This window comes from Sinocyclocheilus rhinocerous, unplaced genomic scaffold (genome assembly GCF_001515625.1).
Source record: "Sinocyclocheilus rhinocerous isolate Xijiao unplaced genomic scaffold, SAMN03320098_v1.1 scaffold513, whole genome shotgun sequence".
Lineage (NCBI taxonomy): Eukaryota > Metazoa > Chordata > Actinopteri > Cypriniformes > Cyprinidae > Sinocyclocheilus > Sinocyclocheilus rhinocerous.
Genome location: NW_015656019.1, coordinates 621318 through 630809, shown reverse-complemented (window position 1 = coordinate 630809; position 9492 = coordinate 621318). Strand labels below are relative to the sequence as shown.

The following is a 9492-nucleotide window of genomic DNA, read 5'->3' as shown; positions in this document are numbered from 1 at the left end:
TTACGGAGGCCGGCAGAAGGGGAATGCCGTCTCTAAGCAGAGGATGGCCCACTGGACAGTGGATGCCATCACCCTGGCTTATCAGGCACAGGGTGTGCCCTGCCCGCTCAGGTTGCGAGCACTCTATTAGGAGTATTGCATCCTCCTGGGCGCTGGCTTGTGGCGCCGCGCTGACAGATACTTGTAGGGCTGCAGGCTGGGCGACCCCCATGTTCGCTAGATCCTATAGCATTCGTGTGGAGCCGGTGTCCTCCTGTGTTCTCACCTCAAACGGGAACTCGAAGTGGATTGGTCTCTCTAAGCGAGATCCCAATTTGTCGGTCACTGACGTGACGTCTCCATTCCCTCTTTCAGGGAACGAGAGTTACATACGTAACCGAGACGTTACTTATTTGAAAGAGTAACTCAGATATTTTATTGCAAATTTAAAAGTAATTCGTTACTTTATACTAGTTACTTGAAAAAAGTAATCTGATTATGTAACTCGCATAACCTGTAATGTTGGTGATCAGAAGAGACTTTCAAAAACATTTAAAAATATTTCCGCCCCCAAACTTTTAAACAGTATTGTACATACATGTATGACACCAATTATCTTTACCCATCACTAATATCAGTGGTGTCAACTTCTCTTAGCTTATGAGAAATGGCAGAAAATAGGACTATTGTGCGGTTTTAGTGTGAGACAAAGCTCATGCAATGTGTTTGGGCAGAGAAAAGAACAAAAACCAGAAAGTCTATCTGAATTAACTGTCACAGTTCTTGTACTCCTCTCACAGATGTTGTGAAAGCCTCTGTGCTTTCTCACGAACAGGAGAGGACCACACGCCAGCCGTCAGAAGTGGGTGGGCATGACACTCTTGTCTCTATTGTCCAACAGTCAAAATACACCCATCATCGTGAGATCTCGACAAAGAGCTGCTGACTGCCTGGGTTTCTCTGCGTCATAAATGGGGTGAAGTGCTTTGCTCTGTCTCTGAGACAATAGGGCACTGCCGCCGTCAACTGCTTCACTGACAGTGAGGAGCCGAGGTCACGCTGAAATCTCAGCGAAGCTCAGTTTTACTCTGGTTACCATGGGAATCACAGAGGACAGAAATAGCCAGAAGCTCAGTGCAGGAGTGAGGAAACACAAAAAAGTGGAGCATCTTTTTAATGGAAATGAGTTGCTGCACACTCCCACACAATAACTCATGACTATCTTCATCAGCACATCTGTAATCTTCTCATTGTCATACTCTCACTGCATTTACACAGTCATGTAATCACACAGTCCATTTAGCTCTACTGCATATGTTTGTAGAGTGACATTTTATGCCAACGCATGATAACGTGAATGTTAACAGTGGAAGCGATGAGTCAGAACTGAAAAATAAATAAATAAATAAAGGAAAGTGTTTTTTTCTTTCCTTTTAAAAGATGATAAGTCTATTTATTTTTCGAACCAAACTATGCATGGTAGGGTTAGAGCATTTTATTATTTGCATATTTGAAATATTCTTACAATTTGGAATAACTATTTTCTATTTGAATATATTTAACAAATGTAATTTATTCCTGTGATGCAAAGCTGAATTTTCAGCATCATTACTCCAATGTACTCTCCAGTGTCATTTTTGATCCTTCATAAATCATTCTAATTTGCTGATTTGCTTCTCAATTATTATTGGTGCTCAGTTATTAATAATGGTTATTATTATTATCAATGTTAAAAACAGTTTTTGCTGCTTAATATGTTGTGATTTTTTTTTCCGGATTCTTTGATGAATAGAAAGTTGAAAAGAACAGCATTTATTTGAAATAGAATATTTTGTAACATTATTATCTTTCATTTAATAAGACATTTAATACATATTTGCTGATAAAGCATTAATTTCTCATTTAATTTATTTTAATTAAAATAAATCTTCAAATGCAAACAAAAAAATATAGTGTATATATATATATATATATATATATATATGTGTGTGTGTGTGTGTGTGTGTGTGTGTGTATGTGTATTTTAATACATATTTTGACATTGGTGCGATAATTAGCATGCTGACATCATGCTATGCTTTAGTTGTTAGACAGTTTTTCACCATAATCGATAAGTTTAATTTTATGCAAATGAGCAAATGAGAAGTGATATGAAAAATGATGCATTAAAAACAGTGATGGAACTGTCGCATTCTAAGGGAGTATGATTCATGCATGGATAATTGTTCATCTTGTTCATGATATGATGCATTATGTACTACTGCAATTCATAAACACTTTTGCCTCCCGAATGTTCATTTTTAGCAGCAAGAAAATAGATTCTGTATCAAATTAGAACTGCATGTTATTGCTACCGGCAATACAAACCATTTGAGTTGTGATCAAATCAAAAGCAATGGGTTATCGATGGATTGCAGAACTGCTCATTGCTTTAGATCGGATCACAAAACAAATGCGATCAGATTATGCCACCAATAACACTAAGGCAGCCATCAGTAGAAACACCCACAATACAACCACTTTTCGACCTCTAGTGATAAAATCAATGTGTGTATGAACAGTTCATCAGAGCTCATTAACAGTGAATTAAAGCAGCATTAACTCTGCATCAGTAATCAATGACGCACTTACAGATGAAGATCTCCAGCTCCAGTAATTTCTACATTCTTCAATTTGACACTGAAAGTCCATTTATTAGAGTCTTTGGCAATTCAAACTCAAGGTCTGCTGGGATCTCTCTAAAAGTGTCCTCTGTGAACTGTTAGAAACCTCTCCAGAAAATAATTTTTTTCAGAAAATGCTTACACAACATATCATCGTTTTAATGACCAGATTAAAACAAGTGTAGAATGTACTCTCGTCCACCCTAAGGAATGCTAATTTAGACTTTAGACATCCAGTGCTGTTTTATGGCTGGTATCATAAGCAGTTCATCTCATGAACTGTGTTAATTATGTAAGGGATATCGTACAATCAGCTGGTCATTACTGCAAAATAAGAGATCGGGATCAGACCCCGACAGAGCAGAATGGGGAGGTTGTCTAATCACAATCAAATATTCCAGAGAGCTGCGCACATAATAAAAGGTATAACAGTTCTAATCTTCAAGCGGCTCATAATGGACATTCAGAAACACTAGACCAGGTTTTTGCATTATTGACACATATATATAATTTTTTTTTCTTTTCTTTACATTAACTACATTTGAGCAAAAGTTAAATTGGTCTTTAGAAAAATTTACATTAATTTGAGCAAAAGTTAATTTGGTCTGTAGCAATAAACAGAGTAAAGGAGAAAATAAGAATCATACACAGACTCTTTCTTTCTTTGTCTTTGTTGCATACACAAACTCAAGCATGAATAATTCAGTTTGGTGAATCTCACAAAAACATGTCCAGGTCACATTTCACCCAAAAGAAAGTTTTTGCCTGTTGCATTTTGACGTTGACATCATGACAATTAAATACAGTTTACAGCTCTTTGTAGTTCTCATTATCCTCAATGATTCTTATTACTTTCTCTTGAATGTAATATAGTATTTATTATGTATTAAAGTAAAAAAAAAATCTGCATATATTAAAAAGCATTACAACATTTACAACCATGATGTATAAATTCTTCACAATTGATTTGAGAAGATGAGAAATGGGAGGGATGCATTTTATTGTCAAGAAAATGTCACAGTACAAAAAATATGTTTCTTTATGCAAAACATAATTTGTTTTGGGGTGAAATATGACCCAGACATATTCTTGACAGGTTTTGCGAGACTCATCTATTGTGTTTGAAAGTGTAGAGGTGTCAATGTGACAGAGGCCCTGGGCAAAGCACACAATGATGATGACAAGACGTGACAACAGAAGACAACTTCCCTGCAGTATACGCACTTGTATGTGCGTATCACTTGTTGGTAAACAAGACCTTGAGAATGATTAAACCTTGAGAATGTATGAACTTGTCCTAGTTGCTTTGACACAATCTGTATGGTTAAAAGCGCTATATAAATAAAGGTGACTTGACTTGACTTGACCAGGTGATATCAAATGAAAATGTGTCTGTAAAACTGGCCATCAAACCATGCAAACATATTGAAATAGAGATAATCTGTAATGCTTCTTACTTAACTTTATGGGTCAGGAGAAGAAATGAGGTAAAACTAATACACTTTATTATATCACATGATGCTATCAACTAAAAACAGAAGGAAGCGTCTATAAAACTGAGCCTTCTCAAAAATAAAAAATAAAATACCAAACGGTAAGTTTAAAGGTGCTGTATGTAAGTTTTTGACTCTACTAAAGCATAAAAATTCCATAATCTGTTTGCAGATATTTAAGAAACATGCTAAGGTAACATACTTGTTTATCTGACAAACAATGCTACAGTCAGTTGTTCTCCTCCAACAGAAGACAACTTCCCTGCAGTATACGCACTTGTATGTGCGTATCACTTGTTGGTAAACAAGACCTTGAGAATGATTAAACCTTGAGAATGTATGAACTTGTCCTCAGAGATCTTACATAAAGAAGGACATAAATCTTTTAAAAATGTAGAGGTTTACATGTCTAAATATTCATACCGCCAGACACCTTGTGTTGCAAACAATATTCCTGACGGATCTGAGGCAACCGTGATGAAAAATTCAGTGTGAATATTTCCACAGTAATGATCAAATCTTTCTACAGTTATAAACATCACGCAGTCAAAAGACTCAATTTGACAAACAATACATGATAGAGCTACAGGCATCCAAAAAAATACTTTTCTCTCATTGTTAAAAATACTGAATGTATGTGTGATAGATTCACAGGTCTTCATTTAACCCGTTTTAATCTGGTGTGCTTTAATCAGATCTCCAGAGTCTTCCAGCACCAGTCCACAGCCTAATGAGGTCTACAGAGAAACGCTGCATGCTCTCTATAACTCACGCCATTAGAACTTCCTGTGAAGTGTTCTCTCTGGCCTACTGCTTCAGTCAACACACAGCTGCCTTTAAACACCAAGGCCTCTCAGAATGGACTTCAGACTGCATAACATTACAGTTGAATGGGCTGAACTTCCTGTGAAGTGTTCTCTCTGGCCTACTGCTTCAGTCAACACACAGCTGCCTTTAAACACCAAGGCCTCTCAGAATGGACGTCAGACTGCATAACATTACAGTTGAATGGGCTGAAAACTCAAATCCCACCGCTGGAAAGAGACAGAATACAACTTTATTATCTTCTCAACGTCACATTTACACATTACACACGTACAAAACCTCGAGAACATTAGAACAAATAGAAAATACCACTAAGTAGAAAACAAGAAAAGTTTCATTTCCAAAAATATCTAAAGCTTTTAAAATCCAAAAAGACCAGTTTTTGAGCTTTAAAAACAGCTTGTTATGAAATCACAACCATTGAATCACGTTTGTGTCTAGAAACTTGGTTTGCCAAATTACCATGAACTAATGAGGAAATAAAGATATATCTAGAGATTTAAAGTTTAAAAAGTACAGTAGCAAAAAAAGGCCATTTAAAACTAAATTATTTATATTATTATTATTACACAAAAATTAATACAAATTTAATAATGGTGCCGAAAAGCATGGGTAACATTATAATTAGTCGTTTTTTAATTTGAATTTTTTTATGCTATTTTTCGGTTTGAGTATCGTATGCCCACTCAGGCTGCAATTATTTAAACAAAAATACAGTAAAAACAGTAATATTGTGAATTAGTATTACTATGTAAAATAACTTTTTTCTATTTTAATATAATATTTAAAATGTCATTTTAATTTTTTTATATTCCTGTGATGGCTAATCTGAATTTCAGGCTTCAGTGTCACACAATCCTTCAGAAATCATTCTAATATGCTGATTTTGGTGCAAAGTAAAATATTTTATTATTTTCAATGTTGAAAATGCCCACTCAGGCTGCAATTATTCAAACAAAAATACAGTAAAAACAGTAATATTGTGAATTAGTATTACTATGTAAAATAACTTTTTTCTATTTTAATATAATATTTAAAATGTCATTTTAATTTTTTTATATTCCTGTGATGGCTAATCTGAATTTCAGGCTTCAGTGTCACACAATCCTTCAGAAATCATTCTAATATGCTGATTTTGGTGCAAAGTAAAATATTTTATTATTTTCAATGTTGAAAACAGTAGTACAGCTTAATATTTTTGCGAAAACTGAGATACTTTTAATAATGGTGCCGAAAAGCATGGGTAACATTATAATTAGTCGTTTTTTAATTTGAATTTTTTTATGCTATTTTTCGGTTTGAGTATCGTATGCCCACTCAGGCTGCAATTATTTAAACAAAAATACAGTAAAAACTGTAATATTGTGAATTAGTCTTACTATGTAAAATAACTTTTTTCTATTTTAATATAATATTTAAAATGTCATTTTAATTTTTTTTATATTCCTGTGATGGCTAATCTGAATTTCAGTCTTCAGTGTCACACAATCCTTCAGAAATCATTCTAATATGCTGATTTTGGTGCAAAGTAAAATATTTTATTATTTTCAATGTTGAAAACAGTAGTGCAGCTTAATATTTTTGCGAAAACTGAGATACTTTTCAGGATTCTTTGAAAAGTCAAAGTTCAAAAGAACTTTGAAAACAGAATTCTTTTTTAACAATGTCACTTTTGAAGTATTTATTTCTTTGTTGATCTGTTGCATGTGCAGCATTCTGTGCTCTTATTCAGATAAAATATGCTTATTTTACGCATCAAACGCGTTGTTAGTTCATTTATTATTAATTTACACAGACAAATGAACTGTTGAAAGTCATTCGGCTTTATATCCAGCTATGCTAATGAGACTAGCACACTGATACAATCGAGCACAGGAGTTTAGCTCATTTCAGGAGCCAGCTGTGATATATCAATCTTATCGATGAATGGCCAATCGCTCAAGCCTAAAATAGACTGACTTTTTATCCATAATCGCTATGGAAACTGCTTCTGTGAGATACATCAGTAGGACTCTGAAATTAAGGCAATGCTTCAGAGAGATCATGTCCTCAGAAACAAACATAACACAACATGGAAGTGAAGTTTGCTAACCTGTAAGCAGTGACATACTATAATCCAGGAACACATCACTTACTGTAAGACAACAAGCTAAACTACACAATTCAATACTCAAAGATTTAGTCTTTTATTATTATTTTATTATTTATTATTTAGTCATTTATACACACACACACACAAAGAAAAACAGGTAGATAGAATAGAAAAAATAGAAAGCTAGTGTTTGTTTGTTTTTTGTTGTTTTTTAAAATAAAAAAATAAAAAATAAAAAAAGAAGATAAATATAGATAAAGTAGAATTAAAATAGAATAGAAAGTGCTAGAGTTAGAGGGTCAAATAAAGTTGGAACAGATGTGTTTTTAGTCGTTTCTTGAAGATGGTTAAGGACTCTAGATAAGCTGCTTTTATCTTAGAGATTGATGATAACTCGGTTGATTTAAATACACTTTTGAAATAATGGATCAAACTCTCAATCACATGCTCTTTAAATTAAGTTTGCGGACCCCTGACTATGACACAAATTGAGTTCAGATGCTTCCTGTTACATCTGATCAGCGCTAGACCTTCACTACAAATTCTCTTGACTGGACATGCTTCAGTAGACACACTGATAGAAATCCCACAACTCACAGTGAATGACAGGTCTACAAGAAAGACATGGAGCCGAGGAACTTCTGTAGAGTTTATGAACATGGAAATTAACTCAGTATGTCTCTTTCATCAGGTAATTTTAAGATTAATATGGCAATATAACCTTTCTTAGTATGTTATGTAGTATAGCACAAAATAATACCAAGAAATTAAAATCAAATAAAAAGGTATGTACAGTAGCATTAATGGGGTCTATTTTTCTTTCCCAAAGTTGACACTTAAATATAATTCATAGATGTAAAAGGTGAAAACTGACTGAAAATTTCTTAAAACATCCTCAAATATAATTTCTACAAAGTTTTTTTTTTTGTGGAAATTTTAAGGGCACACCTAATTGAATTTTCAACCTAAAATTTTTAAATTGATAAAAATTCCCTTTCTAAGCTACCTATTAAACTAGTGACAAGTAAGAAGGTCTATAAAAAGCTATGCATGTAGATTTCTAGTTCATCTCAATGTAAGTTACAAGGCTGGCACAAGACCAGTTTGGGGTCAGTAAGATTTTTATCAGAATTTAAAATTCTTATGCTGAGCAAGGCAACTTCTATTTGAATAAAAATACAGCAAAAGCATTAATATTGTGAAATATTATTACACTTTCAAATAACTATTTTTTTTGTTTTAATGTATATTTAAATGTAATGTGATGCCAAGTTGAATTTTCAGCATCATTACTCCAGTCTTCAGTGTCACATGATCCTTCAGAAATCATTCTAATATGCTGATTTGGTAATTTCTTATTATTATCAATGTTGAAACAGTTGCTTGATCTCAAACTTTTAAATGGTAATGTACAAAACCTACCTATGTATTCATATAAGCTATAAATAAGACTAATAAGGCTAATCATTCTGGGGCTGCAAGAAAATTACCTCCATTATTGTCAATGCCACTACCTACAAGAAACCCCGCAGACCATGTTGAAGAATCAGTGATGTACAGGTGCAAACAGCCACTGCAATGCTTCAGGAAAGATTCCTGACTGTACTTGAATGGTCCTTCCATGACTTTAAGCTGGACACCATCAATAAAGACAGACAGTCCACATTCAATCAGACAGAGAAACAGCTTAAATCCCTGCGGACTGTCAGCTAGAAGAAACAGACAACTCAATACTGCAATCGCTGCCAAAGTCACCGCTACAAAGTACTGCATGAAAAGTCTGAATGCATATAAAAGGCCCATTTTTAGGGGTCTAAATACTTTCTGAAGACACTGGATGTTTTACACCATCTTGAAAAGGACACACATCTGCTTGCTGTAGGGAATCATTTACAGCTTCTTCGCTAGATATTCTAGCAGAAGGGTTGTTTTTTTCTAGCTTTAGTTCTATTTTTCCTATTTTCCTTTGTATTTTTTGAGTCAAAAGCCATTTTTTATTTTCTGCATGAAGAAGAGAAAGTACAAAATAAAATCATATATTCTCTCTAACCAGAAGAACAACACTCTCTTTCTCCTGGATGCCTTTACAGAGAGAATGAAAGGAGGAAAAACAATGACAGTGAGAGAAATGGAATAAAGGAATGAAAGGTATGAGAAGGGAACAGCAGAGAAAGAGCAGGACTATCTTCTACATATGCAGTTTTAGCTTATAGTGAAAATATGCCGACAGAGGAACTGATCTTGTTGTCCCAGGCACAGTACACCAAACACAATGTGTTCTAAGCAGTGAATTGTCAAGTCAAAAGTCAAGTTTATTTGTATATCACTAAAGCATAAATCAGCTTTACAAATTAATTTAATTAATTTAATTTTTAATTTAATTATTTAAAAGTATTATGTTAATTATTTTAATTTAATGGTAAAACATTTGTAATCAATT

General features: G+C 33.9%; 1 protein-coding gene across 1 annotated transcript in view; it reads right to left on the bottom strand.

Annotated features, from left to right (window-relative positions):
* LOC107719223 (protocadherin-15-like) overlaps nt 1-9492 on the bottom strand; it is a 217308-nt gene that overhangs the window by 57616 nt on the left and 150200 nt on the right. The window lies entirely within an intron of this gene.